Source organism: Heterocephalus glaber, unplaced genomic scaffold (genome assembly GCF_053883595.1).
Source record: "Heterocephalus glaber isolate CG9 unplaced genomic scaffold, H.glaber_assembly_v1.0 deba00000768, whole genome shotgun sequence".
NCBI lineage: Eukaryota > Metazoa > Chordata > Mammalia > Rodentia > Bathyergidae > Heterocephalus > Heterocephalus glaber.
The window spans coordinates 5,322,235-5,340,291 of NW_028258162.1; the positions used below are offsets into that span (position 1 = coordinate 5,322,235).

The 18,057-nt window shown below is 41.5% G+C and overlaps 1 protein-coding gene and 1 pseudogene across 1 annotated transcript in view; both read left to right on the forward strand.

Moving 5' to 3' along the window:
* Arl5b (ARF like GTPase 5B) overlaps positions 1–18,057 on the forward strand; it is a 168,070-nt gene that overhangs the window by 49,191 nt on the left and 100,822 nt on the right. Inside the window, exon 6 of the transcript XR_015449609.1 lies at positions 17,431–17,557. The gene's annotated coding sequence lies outside the window, so the exon portion shown is untranslated. The remainder of the gene's footprint in view (positions 1–17,430; positions 17,558–18,057) is intronic.
* LOC101709088 (MKI67 FHA domain-interacting nucleolar phosphoprotein pseudogene) lies at positions 13,473–15,901 on the forward strand (annotated as a pseudogene).

Consider the following 18,057-nt stretch of genomic DNA (forward strand, 5'->3'; position numbering starts at 1 on the left):
CGAGCTCCCCATTCCTGGCCTCTCTATTTATTTGAAATCATCTGCAACATATTAACATGTCAGTGAAGCTGAGAGGTTAAATGATCAAGCTTTAAACAGTTGTAGAATAGATTCTGTGGGAAAGATGTGTTTAATTTTTAGTGTGACTGTTAATCAAAGGATTCACTCTGAATCCTTGAAAAAAAAATCTCACAGTAAATCCGCATGTGTGTATCTACCCTTTGACCCTGGCTCTGCTCCTTCTCAAACTGAGGCCGAAACATTCCAGGGCATATGAGGGTCCCCAAAGTGGCCTGTCAGTCTACCTGTGCTGAGCCAATGGCTTGGAAACGAATCAACTGCACTATTTTAGAAACGCTACCTTTGCAAAAGCAAACCACAGAACGATGCTGCAGTGTATTCTTTGATGACAACTGGTGCCCGGCAAAGCAAGGTGGCTGGCACACAGAGTCTGCCAGGTGCCATCGGCCGCATCCTAGGTGGCGAGAGTGATTTGTGGAGAGACTGTCCTTGCTCGCGTGCTCATCTGCATGTCATGGCCGGACACCCTGTGCCGGCAGCTCGTTTACCAGGAAGCAGCGCCACTCGCACCGATAATGTTTGCAATTAGGGCCTCTTAGCCGTGATTGAAAGTGAAATCAGAGGTGGTATGCAATCTGAGAAAGGAGAAACAACATCTGGAGTCCTGTCATCTTGGCGGGAGAGAGAAATGGCAAGGCAGGCACAGTAAAGGGGAGCTTCTGTAAACAGGAAGCAAGGTGTGGGGCCGTCTCTTCCGAGACCAAATTCCAAATAACTTCGCAGATACTGAACAAGGCTGGTGGTTTCAGGGGCACTGCAGGGATCAGGGATCGTGTCAGATGTTTACGTGCAGCCACTCAGTGGAAACTCATCACAATCCTGTGAGATAGCATTACTGCCCTTCCTGGTTTATAGCTGGAGTTTTACCAGTATGAACCGAGGCAATGAATAAACCACCAACACAGTGGTAAGGACGGCAAAACTGGCAAGAAGTGACGGTGGGCCGGAGGCGTGGCGAACCCCCATACTCCTAGCTACTTAGAAGGCCGAGGCAGAAAGATCCCAAGATCAAGGCCAGCCTGGGCAACTTAGGGAGACCTTGTCTCAAAATAAAATACAAAGGGCTAGGGATGTAGCTCAGCCCCAGAGCCCTTGCCTAGCATGTCTAAACCTCTATCTAGCACAGTGATGGCGAATCTTTTAGAGCTTTCCATGATAACAGCCTGCTGTGGCACACGTGCCTTAGGTTCACCACTGTGCTCTAGTACCACAAAAAAAACTTAAAAAAAAAAATGACATGAACTTAAGCATCACACTGTCTGATTCTCTCCCCATGTCTCATGATGCTGCACCACATATCCAGTTTACCAAAAGTAATATGGGGAAAAATAAGAAGGGTTGGCTTTACTGTAAGAGGACGAGGTGCTGATCTGTAGGATTTATGATAAAGAATGATTTGTTTGCATGTCCCCAGATATTTTTTGTTGGCCAAGGGATGCTTTAATTCTGTCAGAGGTTTGTCTTTCCTATTGTTAAAATGCAAGAAAAAAACCCCAAACAACATAAAAAACAGAAACAACAAAATACAAGAAAGATATATCTTGGCTTTGTGTGTTGTTGTTATTATTGTGTTGTTTGTTTGAGACAGGGTTTTGCTGTGTAGTTGAGGCTGACCTTGAAGTCACTACATAGCCCAGGCTGGACTCGAACTTGTAGTGATCCTCCTGCCTCGGCCTCCCGAGTGCTGGGATCACAGGTGGGCACCACCATGCCCAGCAGGAAGGACGTATCTTTAAGTGCTTAGTCTTGGTATTTGTAATATGAATGAAAGGCAAGATATGTGGTTTTCCTAGGAAACAGCAGCACTGTGAGGTGTTGGTCGAAGAGGGCTGCAGGGAAGACAGAGAATGGCCCAAGGTGGGAATGTTCCCTCCGACGGCAGTGTGGACAGAGCCCTCCACGAAGCTTCCAACACAGAGGAGAGCAGGAGTTGAGCTAAAATGTGCGTGTAGTGTGTGTGTTTAAAGGGGTGTGCTTTGCTTTCTTGTCGAGTCATTCTCACACCAATTTGCAAGTCATTTCCAGGCTCCCATTTGAGTTTGCCCCGCTGTCCCCCTGAGCTATGTTTCAGGAGTTTGGGGAAACTTAAACTGGACACGCATTCCCTAAAGTTGAACAGTCTTCACACCTTGTGGGTGTAGTGGGCACAGAGAACGGACGTGACATAAAGAGCTGCTGTTACTCTGTTCTGGTTAGAAATTGCAAAACAAACCATCATACTCAGTCGTTTATACATATTTTATTAAGCTTCAACTGGAATAGGAACATTTGAAAAATGTGCCCAGCATTGAAGTTATGAAAAATAGACTTGAAAAAATGTTCCTACAGGCAACCTGCTTTGAATTATTACTAAGCAGAAGAAATAGGGCCTCTGTAGGGCCAGGTGATAGAAACAGAAAGCTCCCTGAGATTTTTCTAGGAGGAATTCCTGAAAGGGCCTGATGGAAGTATACTTGCTTTTGATTACATTTTCAGGGTTTCCTCTACTGGGGCTCTGTTGCTTGGACTGGCTACCAAATATGTTGCTTTCGTGGAAATTGGGGCATTAAAAATCACAGAAAGGTGCTTAATGAAAATGTCATCTTATACGAATGTTTTATAACACTGTGGGAATGCAGACCGTTTGGGGCAAGGATTTTAACTTTAAGATAATCGCACCCATTTGACTCAGGAGAGCTATCCGAAGGTGAGCAGGAGGAAAATGTGTTCCAGTTATCCATGCGTCCTGAAGGTTCCTCTCCTGGGTGAAAGGCCCCTTTTTACTGACAAGCAGAGACAGGAGATGAGAGCAAGACTGCCTGGGTTTGAATTCTGGTTCTATCATTTTTCAGCTGCTCCACCTTGGGCGAATTAGTTAGCAGTGCTGTGTCTCGGTTTGCTTCTCTGTTAAAATGAGAATGGTAACAATACCTACCCTGTTGAATTATTGTAAAAATGAAATGAGATAATATATGCAAAGGACTTGGAATTATGAGGCACATAAATCCTTAAAAAGTATTTTTTTATTTATTGCACTTTCCAATTTTCTTTTCCCAACCTTTCCCCTATATCTTTCCTCCATCATTCTTGCATAAATATTTCTTAACACCTGATGATATTTCCTGTTAGATCATTAAGTTTCCTTCCAACTCTGAGTTCGTGATTATGGGATTTTCTGCACTTCAGGCCTTGCAATAGATGTGCAGGGGATGTGGGTTATGAGTGGGATGTGGCTCAGTGGTACAGGGCTTTCCTGGCATGCACAAGGCCCTGGATTATCCCCAGCATCAGAAAAAAAAGCGACTGCCCCAGATGACAGCTCTGCAAGAGGCATGGGCCAGTCTCGGTTATTTGTAGCACTGGCATGAGACAGAATGCAGTAAGTGCTTTCACATATGTATAGATCGCACGAGTTACCCAGGAAGAGAGAAGTGTGATATATTTTAATTGGGCAATGAAATATGATCTGGGAAAACTTCTCAGCCACCGAGGCCTTTGCCTCAGATGTGGCACAAGGACATTTGAAGGTGAAGGGTTAGGTGAGCAAAGGCTCTGAGGCCAGAGGTGAAGAATGAATCTGGAGCATGTGAGGCCTTCGTGAAGTGGAAACGTAGGGAAGCATGCCTGGAAATGCAGCCAAGGAATCGTGACAGAAAAACTAGCTCAACACCTAAAGACTTCGGAATTTATTTGGCCCATCATGAGAAGGTATCAAAAGTAAAGAATAAGGGGAGATGAAATCCGCCTTTGTTGGCTTTCTTCCTTCTCTTTCTGTTCCCTCTTGTTCCTTCCTTCTCTGTACCACTGATGAGTGACTTGCTGTTCATTAAAAGGAGCTTATCAAGTTTACCTCTCCTTCCTTTTGCCTTAACTCTAGACTGGCTGTAATGCTGGGAAGGAAGGACAGGACCGGGTGTCCTCAGATGGCCTCCACTGTGATCTTAACTTAGGTTTACATCTTCTAAATGATAGATGCAAAGCAAATACTCTTTATAATAAATGTTCTAGTCACTTGAGCTTCTCCAGTGATTCGTTTTAAATAAATATCTGGCAGATCAATTTTGCCTTTGGTCACGTGTTGGCCATATAAACTAATTAGTAGGTGATTGCCCATATTAGCATAAAATAGACATTCTTTTGAAATAGTGCTCCTTTGTAATGCAAGGTAAGGGCAAGTTTAAGATCATAAAATGTAAAAAATTGCACTCTTAATCCTCAAAAGAACAATGTGTTCTATTCTCTGTCAAGAATATTGTATTTCCACGTACAATTTGGTACTTCAGTCTGCGTTGTATTTCAGCACAAGAAATGTAAATTTCAAGATGTTCATTATGAGTAGTGCTCTGTTTAATTCTCCCAAATTTGGCTACGTTCTTCAATCCAAAAAAAAAAAAAAGGTAATTTTTAAAGGCAAGTCCTGTCATTTATTTTCCCAGAAAGTAAGAACCAGCCTTTACTTGTCCTAATGTTTTCTGTCTTCTCAGTAAGTCCCTAAATCTCCAAGTCTGTTTCTTCATCTGCGAAGTGGAAGTTATAAAGGGCGCCAGCTCCCTCTGGTGTAATTATGCACACAGAGCTCTTAGAATACCTATGTCTCAGAAGTTCAGGGGAGTGTACTGCTTTTCAAAGAGGATTACACTGCCTTCTTGCCAAATTTTGTTCACTTATTATTGCAGGTCCATCTTTTTCTCTCTTTTTAAAAAAATCTACTATGTTTCGGAGAGCAATTATGGGTCCCCCACACAGCTGAGCAGAAAGTACAGCGAGTTCTGCAGACGCAAAGCCCCTCACCAAGGCCTCCGCAGAGCCGCTGCTGTTGTTAGAATTGGTGAACTGACACCAATACATTGTTCGGAGCACTACTCTGCCACAAAGAAGTATAAACTTGAGTCATTTGGAGGAAAATGGGTGCATCTGGGACCATGATGTTAAGTGAAATAAATCAGACACACACGCTTAAATATCACAGTTTCTCTTATATAAAGAATCGAAAGTATAAATAAAGAACAAAATAAAAGATAGATGGCAGGAAGTCGGGAGAGAGCTCTTTCTCAAAGGGAAGACAATCAAGGAATGGAGGGGAAGAGAATAAAAAAGTAATTAAGCTGTGTTACGTACATATACCAACCCCACATCAGGAATGTGAACATTATGTGCCACAAACATGAACTATTAAAAAATACATAAAAAACTCCTCTGTGCTTGGCCTGCTCATCTCTTCCACCCTGCTCATCCCTGGCAACTGCTCTCTGCTGCTGCTAGAGTTTCACCTTTTCCAGAATCTCACACATCTGGAATCGGCCTTTCAGATGGACTTCATTCATCTGGTAACGAGCCTTTAAAGTTCTTTCACATCTTTTCGTGGCTTGATATCGCATTTTGTTTTAGCAATGAATAATATATCCCCTTGTATGGATATACCGTAGGTGTTTGTATTTTTGTTTTGTGTTTTTGGACAGGGTCTTGCAGTACAGCTTAGGCTGACCTCAAACTCGCAATCCTTCTGCCTTAGCTTCCTGAGTGCGTGTACTATATAGGCATGGGCCACCACTTGTACTCCACAGCCTGCCCCCCCCCTTCTCTTTCTCCCTCTCCCTCCCCCCACCTCCCCCTCTGTTTTGGGCCTGTGCATTGAGCTGCATCCCCAGCACATTTTTTATTTTGAAACAGGGTCTCACTAAGCTGCTAAGTTGCCTCGGCTGGGATCAACATGGTGATCCTCCTGCCTCAACCTCCCAGAGTGCTGGAATTACAGGAGTCTGCCACCATGCACAGTTTCCACCATTTCTTTATCCATTCATTTGTTGAGGGACATTCTGATTGTTTCCAAGTTTTGGAAATTATGAATAAAGCTGTGATAAAGATCCAATTGCAGGTTTTAGTATGGACGTGTTTTCAACTCATGGGGTAAATACCAAGGAACATGAGCGCTGATTATACGGTAAGTGTATGTTTAGTTAAAAAAAAGAAAAGCTGTCAAACCATCTTCCAAAGTGGATACATCACTTTGCATTTCCACCAGCATGATTGAACATCTCTATTGATCTACATTCTTGCCAGCATTTGGTGTAGTCATTGTTTTGGATTTTGGCCATCCTAATAGATGTTTTGTTGTATTTCATTGTGGCTTTAATTTGCCTTTCTCTGATGACATATAATGTTAAGCACCTTTTCTAATGCATATTTGCCATATCTTTTTTGGGGGGGTACTGAGGATTTAACCTAGGGCCTTCACAATGACTTGGCCCTTTGTGTGTGTGTGTGTGTGTGTGTGTGTTGTTTTTTTTTTCCTTGTGAGACAAGGTTCTTACTAAGTCACTAAATTGTCCAGGCTGGGCTTGAACATGCAATCCTCATACCTCAGCCTCCTGAAATGTTGATCATAGCTATATGCCACCACACTCAGCTTGTGTATCTTCTTTAGTTAGGTGTGCCTTGTTTAGGTGTTTTGCTCTGTTTTTCACTTGAGTTTTTAAACTTTTCTTTTTATTGAGTTTAAGCTTTTTGGTATATTTCAGATATTAGGCCGTTATCAGCTATGTCTTTTGCAAATATTTTCTCTCAGTCTGTGGCTTGTCTTTTTCATTCTCTGGGCTCAGATTAAACTTCTAAATTTAAAAAAATTAAAGTGGAAAATATCACAGCGGGACAAAAAACAGCATTTGAACAATCAATAGAAGTCATGTAATTTATTTTAAATTGTATGATATTGAGATAATGGATTACTTTCTGGTCACTTAATTTTTAAATTTTTAAATAACTTTAAATGTTCGGGAGAATTGCAAAATTAAGATGTGTTCCTACTTACCCTTCACCTAGTTTCCCTGAATGCTACCACCTTACATAACCATGCTACAATGATCAAAGCTAAGACATTAACATTGGAATTGTACTATCAACTAAACGACAGACTGGTAAGATTCAACCAACTCTTCCATTAATGTCATTTTTCTATTCCAGGAATGAGACTAGGATACCAAGTTGTACTTAGTTATGTCTTACTATGTCCTTCAACCTTTTATACTTCCTCATCTTTCCTGGTGGTTCATGACTTTAACAAGTTTGAAGAGTACCAGCCAGGTATTCTGTAGACTGTCTCCCAATTTGCGTTTGTCTAGTGTTCCCCAAGGTGCACTTTTGAGAAGAGTGCCACAGAGATAACGCCCCCCTTTCATGTTACCACACTTGGGGTGCTTGCTGTCCACCCGGCTCACGCTGGTGATGTTAACTTCAGTCACCTGGCTAAGGTGGTATTTGCCACATTTCTTCCTATCAAGTTACTTCTTCATTTTCTGGAACCACAGCCATTAGTAGGCAGCATAGAAATTAATAAATATGGGTGCGATACTCTCAGACTACGTAAGTATCCTATTTCACAAAGTTTTGCTCCATAATTTTAATATTCATCAATTGAATTTGCCTGCAGCAATAATTACAGTGGAATGTAATGATGGTTTTCAATTTCTCTTATTTATTATTTGGAATTCTTCTGTCATTTGTGCCTTTTCTCCCATATATTTGTATTCTCTGTCATTTATTTATATTGTAGATATTTATTTTATTCCAGTACTAAAGTTTAGAACAACGTTCAAGTCATTCCAGCTTTAGGCCTTGAGAGCTCTTTTAGTTCTACTGCTCTAACCTTTCACATGCCCCCACTTTTTTTTTTTTTTTTGGTACCAGGGATCGAGCTCGGGTTCTTGCGCTTGCGCAGCAAGCGGCGAAACCACTGAGCTAAATCCCCGACCCCAATGCCCCCACGTTTTAAAAACTCATCTTGAGCACTTCCTTACTTCCTGTTCTCCGAAGATGTCCATCTTGTATTTTTCTTCCCCACAGTTAGGATCAGCTGGAAAAAATAAGTAAATATGTGTTAATACCTGTGTATATGCACATGCGCAGAAATACTGCAATGTCTATTTATTGTGCGTGGGCTATTTCTCTCTCTCTCTCTTATATATATACACACACACATAGAGCATATATATGTTTATATATATGTGATAACCTTTAATTTACAAAAAAGGTCCAATAAGAGAGGGACAGAAATAATTAATAATAAAATAGAATAATAATGTATCATAATAAAAATTATTTTAACCTGAAAGTGTTTATTTCAGGAATTTTCTATTTAGTATTTTCAGAGAGCAGCTGACCATGGGCAAGCAAAGCTGTGGATGAGGGGAATTTTCCCTCTCTCTCTCTCTCTCTCTGTCATTGCATATTTTGATTATCCCTCTGTCTATCTAGTCATGACTTCATACAAATAAACCATGCTCCACTTTAACACCCGAGTTCTTTACGGTCTTTTCTCCTTTCAAAGTTTCAAATTCCTTGTCTGGCAGTAAGAAATCTGGTTTCCGTGAACTCTGATACACTCGGCCGTGTATGTGGCCATACTGCTTTCAGCTCAGCTTGCGCTTTTGTCTCTCCTCTGCTCCCCTCCACAGGCCTCAGCACTGTGATGTCCCCAAAGAAAAGGGAAAGGAGGAGCAGAGCACAGGTTCGTTTCAACAGATGGAACCTAGACAGGGCCGCATAGCCATCTTGGGATTCGGGTTTGAGGATTTAAAATTGCCCAGTAAAGATGTCCTTTCTATGTCAACTTCCGAGGCAGATGTTGGCTGTACCTTAGATCTAGAGTCTCAAGGTGTCTCCTCTTAGCCTGCTCCAAAGAAATGCTCACTTTTAAGAGAGGTGTTGCTTTAGAGGTACTAGAAATGATTTATTTCACATCAAAATAAACATGTGGTGATCAAAATATGCTGTGCATGTTTAAATTTAAAACATTTATTACAGTAAAAGAGAGATTGCCATTAGTCGCCCTCAGAATACACCCCCTTGCTTTGAACACAATTATCCCATAGTTCTTGCCACTTTCTGAAGCAGTTCCAGAAGTCCTTTTTCATGAGTGTCTTTATGGTGTGATCAAGAATACAGCCAATACTAGTGCCGAGTGCTATTCAACAGGAAGGCAAGATTGTAAAGAACATGACAGTGTGTCCTCCTCCACCTTGATCACTGGATCTGGAACCCTGTGGCTCTTCCTCAAAGTCAAAATGACCCTAAAAAGTCAATGTTTTGAATCTTGAGGCAGCCGTGATAGTGGAACTAAAGACACAAAGATGACTTGCAGAAGTGCTTCAGAAAGTGGCAAGAATGATGGGATAAGTGTGTCCAACCTGGGGCTGGGGAAGTATTTTGCAGAGTACTAGCGGCCATGTGTCTTTTATTGTAAATGCATTTAAAGCAAATTTTAAACATTCATCATATTTTTCTACCATGCCTTGTAAGTCTCGTGTGATCAATGGTTCCTTCCAGAGATCACTTCAGTGTGGGTAGAGGAAAGGGCTCCAGGCCTAGCCGACCCCACACTGACTTCCCTTTTGGCCTCACTTCCAGATCCTGATTAGGCTGAGCCCTGCCGCCTGCCTGTCAGGTCCTCCCTGCTGCTCCTGGGGAGGGGGCGACACTTCCCTCTGAGTAGGGGACCCTACATTTGGCTTGGTGTGAGGACAGCCCCGGTGGGGCCAGCCTGACTCCCCCCCCCCCCCACACACGCTGCTCTCTGCCATTCACCCACCTCACCCCCTCTCCCAAAGTCCGTGGCAGCACAGGTCAAAATACGGCTTTGAAAGTCAAAGGTGGACACAGAAGACGCCAACGCCTCTGGAGCCTCTGCCTCAGTCACAGCCTGATGGAGTCGGCCACGCACGTAGCAGGTTTGTCTGGGCCGGTTTCACCGGAACTCGCTAGGTTACCTGTGCTCGCCTTTCTGAACTTTTCAAGCTTTACGGAAGCACAAGCTTACTCACTGGGTCAGTGTAACCCCCGAGGACGTCGCTGCAGGGAGCTGGTGGACGGGTGCTGATCGCTCAGGGTCTACCAGAAACACATCGCCCACCTGAGGAGGCTGGAGAAGATGCTTGAAAGCCTGAATCTGCAATTCTAGAACTTAATGCAGGGGGAATTAATATAACGACTGAGAATGGGCCTATTGATTGCTGAGAAAAATTAATAAATCCAGATATCCCCTTTATGTGGTGTTCATTAAGCACTGGAAAAGCTTTTTCACCATTTCTTTTCTGTTTTGAGACAGGGTCTCTCTATGTAATTCAGTCTGGCCTGAACTCACTGAGTACTCCAGGTTGGGCTCAAACTCACGATGCCCCTCCTGCTGCAGTCCCCCGAGTGCTGGGATTACAGGTGTGTACCACCACACCCAGCTTTTCTTTTCTTTTTTTTTTTTTTTCACCATAGTTTGCTTTTTCTGACATAACATCAGAGACAGAAATTGAATTGTTGAAAAACCTCTCAAATCTGAATGACAGAAGTACATAGTAACTCAGCTAAAATACTTACAGTGCTGCATTTGTACCTTTTGCTGTTAGGCACAGCAGCAGCTAGACTTGGGATTTTTAGAAATATCTGTGGAAAAGGAGTAGAGGAGGGCAAGGTGCCGTTCGGGTTACAAAGAGAGCATTGCTTATACTTATATGGAAGACAAATCTGGTTATATTTGTTACATGGTGATTTTCCTTTTGCTGGGCCACATTCAAAGATATTAGAGGAGAACAAAGATTTATCAGGTAATTTCCATGTTGGGGATGGATAGGGGTTCATGGGTAGGCTCTGTGTAGTCATCACGCTTCCAAAACCTTCAGTAATGTCTGTCATTTCTCCCCCAGAATAACATTTATCATCTTGCATCATAATTTGGTTCTAAATGCTCTGGTTTTAGGATAAGCATCTTAAACATTAATAACCATCAAAAGTCTAGATTAAGCACTTCCCTGACAGCAATGAGAAAAGCTCATGAAGATAAGACAGGGATGCTCTGGATAGTGGTCAAAGATAATAAAGACAAGGATAATTTGGAAGAAAGTGGAAGGAGGGGAAAACACAAATAGGTAGATCATTCTGGAACAAGATCCCCAGCTATGAGTCTTGAAGATTCAGCTATTCAGGTATGCTGCATGAAAAATAGATCTCTGTATCATATTGACACATGTAAAATTTTCTTTTTCCTTTTCCTCTTCTCCTTTTATTTTTATATTATTAGCTAAATACAATTAGTATGATTAAACGTAGTGGTCCCAGTAGAGACTGCTTTGTGTAGCTATAGATCCCTCTTCTGCATAAACACCAGGTGACTCCTAAGAAATTTGTATCCAATTATATGCTATTATAAGCAATATACTGTTATTTAAAGCTTCAAAGCTGTAAGCAAAACACAACTAAAATATTATGTATATTTTACTTCAAGCAATTCAACCTTCCTGGGAAGGTGGGTGAGGTGGTTCATGCCTGTAGCTCAGCACTTGAGAGGAGAGGCTGAGGCAGGAGGATTGGGAATTCCAGCCCCAGCTGAGCTGCACAGCAAGACCCTGTCTAAAAAAGCAAAGAAATAAAAATAAACACAAACTCACCTTCTGTGGAGTCATTAGTTTTAGGCAATTGTCTGCATCTGAAAGTTAAATGCTCTGAAGAACTGCAAAGAACCCATAGTTGACAACGTCATGCAAAAAAGGTCCCCTATTTTGAGCTGAAATTCAGCATTTCATTGGAAATTGCTATCAACTTGACTTTTTAATCTTTATAAAGTTTGGGGTGATTTCAGGGGATGGAAACTACGATCTCATGACTGAGGTCTATCCTCAGCTCTAAGACAATTCCTATTCTCATTGCCAAGGCCTAGAGTTAGGGCTATTGACAGAGAGCCTGGCAGAAATCTTTCTTTGCTTTCTAGATGTAGCAGGGAAACTGGGTGATATGAGGCACACAGTGAGAAAACCAATCTGTATATGCATCTAACCAGAAGGGGGTACTGCATAAGGGAAAATTTCCCACAAAAGGAAAAGTTGGGGGGTAAGCAAAAGGAGGAGAAATAGACTTTAGATTGGAAGCGGAGGGAAACAAAGCTGTAGTTATTCTATTATTCTTTTTTTTTTTCTTTTCACAGTACCAGGGATTGAACTCAGCACCTTGCGCTTGTAAGGCAGGTGAGGCTCCACTGAGCTAACTCTCTGGCCCTTGTAGTTATTCTATATGACAGTGAATTGAGTTAAATGTCCACTGGTAGCTTTGAGTGCCTGTGGAGATATGGTAGCAAAAGGCTGTCAGTTACTCCTCGAGCAACTGAACCCATTGCACAAACAGTGGACCAGTGAATGTGGGGTCCAGGAGTGAATTTAAGGAGTATCAATATTCAGGAATACTGAAACCCTACACAAAGGCTTGTGATTAGAATGGCACAGTGGTGCATGCCTAGTATTTCAGCACTCTGAGGCTGAGGCAGGAGGATTGTGAATTTGAGGCCAACCTGGGTTATATAGCAAGTTTGAGGCCAGCCCAGACTACGTTGCTTGCCTGTCTCAAAACGAAATGAAACATTTATGGTTATCCCTTGTGTATATTTAAATCTGTGGAAAGTAGTCATACTTTTTCTTGAATTCTTAAAAGGGATCTGTGATTGATTGATTGATTGATGATTGATTGATTTTCCAGTGGTGGGAATCAAACACAGAACCACACATGTGCTGAGTAAGTGTTCTACCACTAAATTACATCTTCAGCACAGGGTTTTACAAAAACAAGATAGGAGGTGTGAATGAAACCAAAAGTATAAATAGAGAGCAAAATGAAAGACAGGTAATGGAAATAGGAGCTAGATCTTCCTCAAATGGTAAGTGGATCAAAGGATGGAAGAGCAGAGGGAGGGAGGGGATGAGAAGGGAATTCACAGGTGTTCTGTACACAGACCAACTCCACACAAGGAATGCAAACATTATGTGCTACACACATGGACTAATAAAAAAGAAAATACAGTTAATGTTTAAGTAAAACAAAATTATTACAGTAAAAGACATTGCCATTAATACCCTTCAAAATACTCCCTCTTCTTCATTTTTTAAAATCATTTCTTTTGTTTACTCTCTTACTCCAAACACATATATCCCATCATTCTTGCCACTTTCTCAAACAGTTGTGGAAGTCCTCTTTGGTGAATCCCATTAGTTGCAGTATTGTGGCTGCCTCCGTGTCCTGAATCCGTTCAAACTGTTTGCCTTTCATGGTCCTTTTGTCTTTGGGCAAGAGCCAGAAGTCACACAGTGCTAGATGTGGTGAATGAAGTGGATGAAGACACACTGTGTTTCATTTTTATAAGCTTGCCTTTCTTTGGATGGCACTCAGCAGGTGCGTTCACTGAATAGTTGATCGTACTTCATAAAGACAGTCATGAAAGAGGACTTCTAGAACTGTTTCAGAAAGTGGCAAGAACGACAGCATACGTGTGTTTGAAGTGAGAAGTATTCTGAGGGGCATTCATGGCAATATATCTTTCACTGTAATACATTTTAAAAATTCATTCATTGTATATTTCAATCACACCTCATCCATGGCTTTGTCAAATGGTACATCTTTTAGAAGAAGAATTCTCCTACTTTTCTTTAGTGACAATCAAGGAGAAGCTTAGATACACCAAGAGGACAAGATTGATGCCAAAAGACTTTGTGCAGCTTGGTAAATTTGTGACTGTCAACATAGAGGAGAATGGTTTGGTTCCACTGAAAGTAACTGGCTACGAGGTACTGGGAGAGTTCCACGCAGCCTGTAGAGGACCGTACTGAATAGGTACAGGAAGGTGCCGAGTTTCAGAAGGAGGTGGAGCAGGTTTGACATCGCGTGACCCAGCAAAATAAGCAAGAGCAAAAAAAGAAAGAAGAACTTATGCTTGGAGTAAGTTTTGTGGGTCACCTACCTCCAGTACTTTTTGAATCCCAGATCAAAGAATCTTTCTCCCAATTTGGCAATATGACAAGATTCAGGCTGTCCAGAAGTAAAAGGACTGGAAATAGCAGAGGCCATGCTTTTATGGAGTTTGCATCTGCGGATGTTACCAAGATAGAGGCTGAAACGATGCACAACTACCTCTTCAGTGAAAGACTCCTGGTCTGTCATTTTATGCCACCCGAAAAGGTACAAAAAGATCCTTTTAAAGGCTGGCAAGTTCCATTTCATCATCCAGTATACCCAGCAGTGAAATGGTATAATCATAAGTGAACACTTCTACAAAAGTTGCGGATGGAAGATCGATTTAAAAAGAAAGAAAAATTACTAAGGAAGAAATTAATTGCAAAAGGAATTGATTATAATTTTTCTTCATTGGTTTTATCTACTAAGAAGAAAGAGGTTTCAGACAAAAAGAGATTTCTGCAAAAAAGAATAAGGCTTCAGGCATACCTAAGGAGAAGAAGAAGAAAAGGGTTTCAAAAGGCTCACTTGTGACTCCCTATAAGACTGTGGATAGCCAGAGCGCCACAGCAGTTTGTACACCAGCATTTTTGGAGAAACGAAAATCTAAAGTGGCTAAAATGAATGATGATAAAGATGACGAAATAGCCTTCAAACAGCCTGCATCCAGGGTAAAGGACACACCAGAGACTCCAACACCCACTCATTCAGGGAAGAAAAGGCAAAGATGAAGAAAAAGCAAACTGATTCTGAATGTATTGTGTGCAGCATATCTTACCAGAAATTGTGATTTGTTATAAGGGCTGACTCCTGTATTACACTAGATACAACCAAATCAACTATTAAGACTTTCAGAGGAAAAACGTACTGATGGTTCCAGGTCTGTAAGGAAAGCAGTGAGTAATTTCGGCTTATCTGCCCTTGCTGAGATCTGAGGAACGTTGCAGCCTGCAGGGGGTGGGCTCACAGTGCCTTTGTCCTGGTCTCCTACTTTTGTGTTTAGCTCCCCTTGGTTTACCCTGCCTATATGTCACTGTTGACTGCAGGTTGAAGTACTGAAGGGTTGCAGCCTTTTGCCACCAGCAAATAAAGTTCACCAGTCTTGCTTGAAAAAAAAAAGTATGTTGGAAGTGAGCCCCTAGACTTGATTTGTCATTGTCGATAATAAAGCACTCAGATATCAAGAAATCTTGACAAGGCCTTTACTTTTGCAAAAGGGTGCAAGCACACTCCAGCAATGAGGCAGCAGGCACGCAGGACAAAGGAGGGATGCCCCTTTTATACCCAACCAGGAGGGTCAGCTCACCTCTTTCCCATTGGCCGGTTGGAGGCTCACAATATATCCCGATTGGGTAATTCAGCCAGCACAAGAGGGGAAAGGGAGAGCAGAGGAAAATGATGCAGAGAACAGACTTGACTGGTGATAAGCTGTCTTTGTAGCTGTGTTCCGAGGATTGGAACTGAGTGGGCATTTTCTGTAACTTAGGGTGTTCAGGAAAGGCTGTCTAGGATGGGCTAGAGTCCATTCACTCCTGTTTGACAGAAAAGACAGAACTTACCATTTCCCACAACTGGACTCAACATTCATAGTAAGCACAACAGGACAGTTAATCTGCATTTTATGGTGAATACACATGGATTTGGTAATATACGGTTCCAGGGGGCCTATAATTCTGATTGTCTTTTCAATTTAGAATGATTGTACAACCGTTTTTGTGAAATTCTATTTTGTGAAAATTCACAGGTGTTTCCTGGAAATTCATTATAAAATATCAGGTGCTTATTGTCATAGAGTTTTGGGCTCAAATTGTTCTAGTCAAATATTTGAAGTACCAAGATGCTTTTGTGGCTCCTTAAATTCATTTGGTGTCCTGATATTTCCAGATGATATGATGACGCTAAAAATCATTAGGAAGTCATTTAAATAAGCAGTGCCATGCAGGTCTGAAAAAGTCCATGCCTTGTTTTCTTGGAAGTTGCCTAGACACTGGGAAAATCAGATTTCATAAATACAGCTTGATGTTATCCTTTACCCTGGAACGATAAGATGAGAAAATAGCAGCCCCAATTCAATAGCAGATAAGAAAAGCACATCCCCCCCCCCGCCCCACCCCCGAGAGCTATGTAACCTTAGGGTCAGTATGGATGTTTTACAGAATTTTTCCTTCTGATTTTTGTGGTCATTTTAAAGATATTTAGAGACCAATGAGTTTCATATCAAAGAAAATTACCTACTTAAAATAGAAAGAAGGGAGTCAGTTCCATTAATCAGAGTCAGCAGAAGCTGAAAATCCTTTGCACTACTCTTTTCTCTTTTAATTTCTTCTGTTCAGCTTCTTACATTTTACTTCTCAATGTAGAGGGCTAAAATGTACCAACTCGCATTTCCCTGCAAGTGTACACTGCGGTTTCTCTGCAGAGAGCTCACTGGCTGTTCACTCCACGTTATTATTCGATAAGAAAGGGCTTCCACAGAGGCGCCAGCTGTCACTCAAGTCCCAGGCAGCCTTGAAAGTGTCCTTACAGCGGCACACCTGCCCTGCTGCCCTGTGGTGCCGTCTAAACTCAGCTGCCTCTGCTCCTTAGATCCAGGAAGCTGCAGCGAGGCTTTACTGAGCTCTGCGACTCAATTGTTACTTGGCTTTGCTGATCTTCTGCATCAAGATTTTGTCACCTTCTTCCTCTCAAGTGTCTGCATCACTGTGTCATTCTCGGCTTCACTATAGCTACTTATTCCTCACAGCACCCAGAGAGGATTCTAGAATGTCAAAGGCTTAGAAATGTCTACACAAAGCAGAGTAATTGGACTTTCAAGGACTTAACTTCCCCTACCTTCATTTCTGTTGTCTTTGCCCTGCTCAGTGTTGTGTTTGACCAGTGTGAGAGTAATCTCAGTACTCAATTTCTAATAACTTGTGAATTTGAGCAGACATTGAAACTATTGGTTATTAACTCTGCTTCTTTTATGTTGGAAAATGGAGGCAGGAGGGAGAGAGGGAGAGAGAGAGAGAGGGAGAAAGAGAGATCAAAACTGTAATTTAAAGGCTCATTTTGCACATGCCAAATTATTATTAAACCAGAAAACTCTAGTTACTCTATGCATTTCCTAGAAATTTTAGTTTAATATATAGTATTCTTAGTTGTAGTCTTACCCTCTTAAAGCATCTTATACTTAAAAAGCCTGAGCTAGTAGTTCACACACGTATGAAATTATAAAACTGTTCATTCACTCATTCTTTCAAAAAACTTTACTGAATAATCATTTCATGAAAGCTTTTTAATAGCCAATCTCATGTACAGAATAATCTACAAGCACGTCACATATCAATGTGTTGAGACTGTTTTCTTCTACCTAGCATGGTGTCTTTTTAGATCATATACAGGGTCACAGGAAAAAAGGAGCCAAGGAACTAAAATCTTTTTGTTTGTTTGTTCACTGTAAACTAGTGCATTATCTGTTCACTTTTCTACTTCAATAGAGTTCAGAACTGCTTGAGATTGCAAATTAACCTCAAACAAGAAATGGATAATTTCCATAAATACAGAAGCGTCCGTTGGAAAGATTATTTTATGGTAACAAATTCTCTTCTGTTTGTTTTTGTTTATTTGCATTAGGATATAACTATGCAGCTCAGGTAGCCTCCAACTTGGGACCTCCTTGCCTCAGCCTCCAGAGTGCTGGGACTACAGGCATAAACCACCAAGCCCAGGATGGTAACACCCAAGCTTACGGAAATCCCTGGTAGGTGTTGGAGTTAGAACTGAGAGTTGAAATTCTCTTTTAGCAGTTATTTTGTCTGTGTTAGCATCACTTAAAATTGAGGAAGTTAATGTTTGGTTCAGAGGATTGCTGAAGAATATTTAGTAAATGCTCTGTTACATCAAATACCTCCCCTAGTGTCTGAGCGAGAGGATTGTCAAACAGTGTGGAAGGTATTTTTATGATGCAACCCTACTAGGGCTCGTCTGTGGCTGAAGGAGTGTGCAAAATGGTAGAGGCAGTTCTTTAAATTGTGAGTCCCCAAGATTAATTAATATTGGAGCTACTTTCATGCCTCATAATGTATCCACCTCCCAAAGCCTCACTTATGAGCTCATGAGCTCATCTTCATAAAAACCATAGCATCCAGCTGCAGCCTTCTATGTTGAGGTATTGAGTCATGTTGCTAAGGCTGCCAGAGTGAATTACCCAACACTAAGTGGCTTAAACAGCAGAATTGATTATCTTATGATTCTGGAGGC